Genomic DNA, 251 nt, shown 5'->3' on the forward strand with positions numbered 1-251 from the left:
ATTAGGCCACGACTTATGATGCCCTCTATGTAAAGCACAGTTTGGATGACAAGCCACATCTTATTTATAACTGTGACGAGACTGGCTTTAACGACAAGCTTCGGTTCAGGGAGAAGGTCCTGTGCCAGACTGGGAGGAAACACATCTATCAACAGCAGCAGACGACCAGGGAGCACATTACTGTGCACTGCTGTGTGAATGCAGCTGGGGACAGCATTCCACCCTTCATCATTTACCCCGGCTGCCTCCCA

This window comes from Sinocyclocheilus grahami, unplaced genomic scaffold (assembly GCF_001515645.1).
Source record: "Sinocyclocheilus grahami isolate Dianchi unplaced genomic scaffold, SAMN03320097.WGS_v1.1 scaffold878.1, whole genome shotgun sequence".
Lineage (NCBI taxonomy): Eukaryota > Metazoa > Chordata > Actinopteri > Cypriniformes > Cyprinidae > Sinocyclocheilus > Sinocyclocheilus grahami.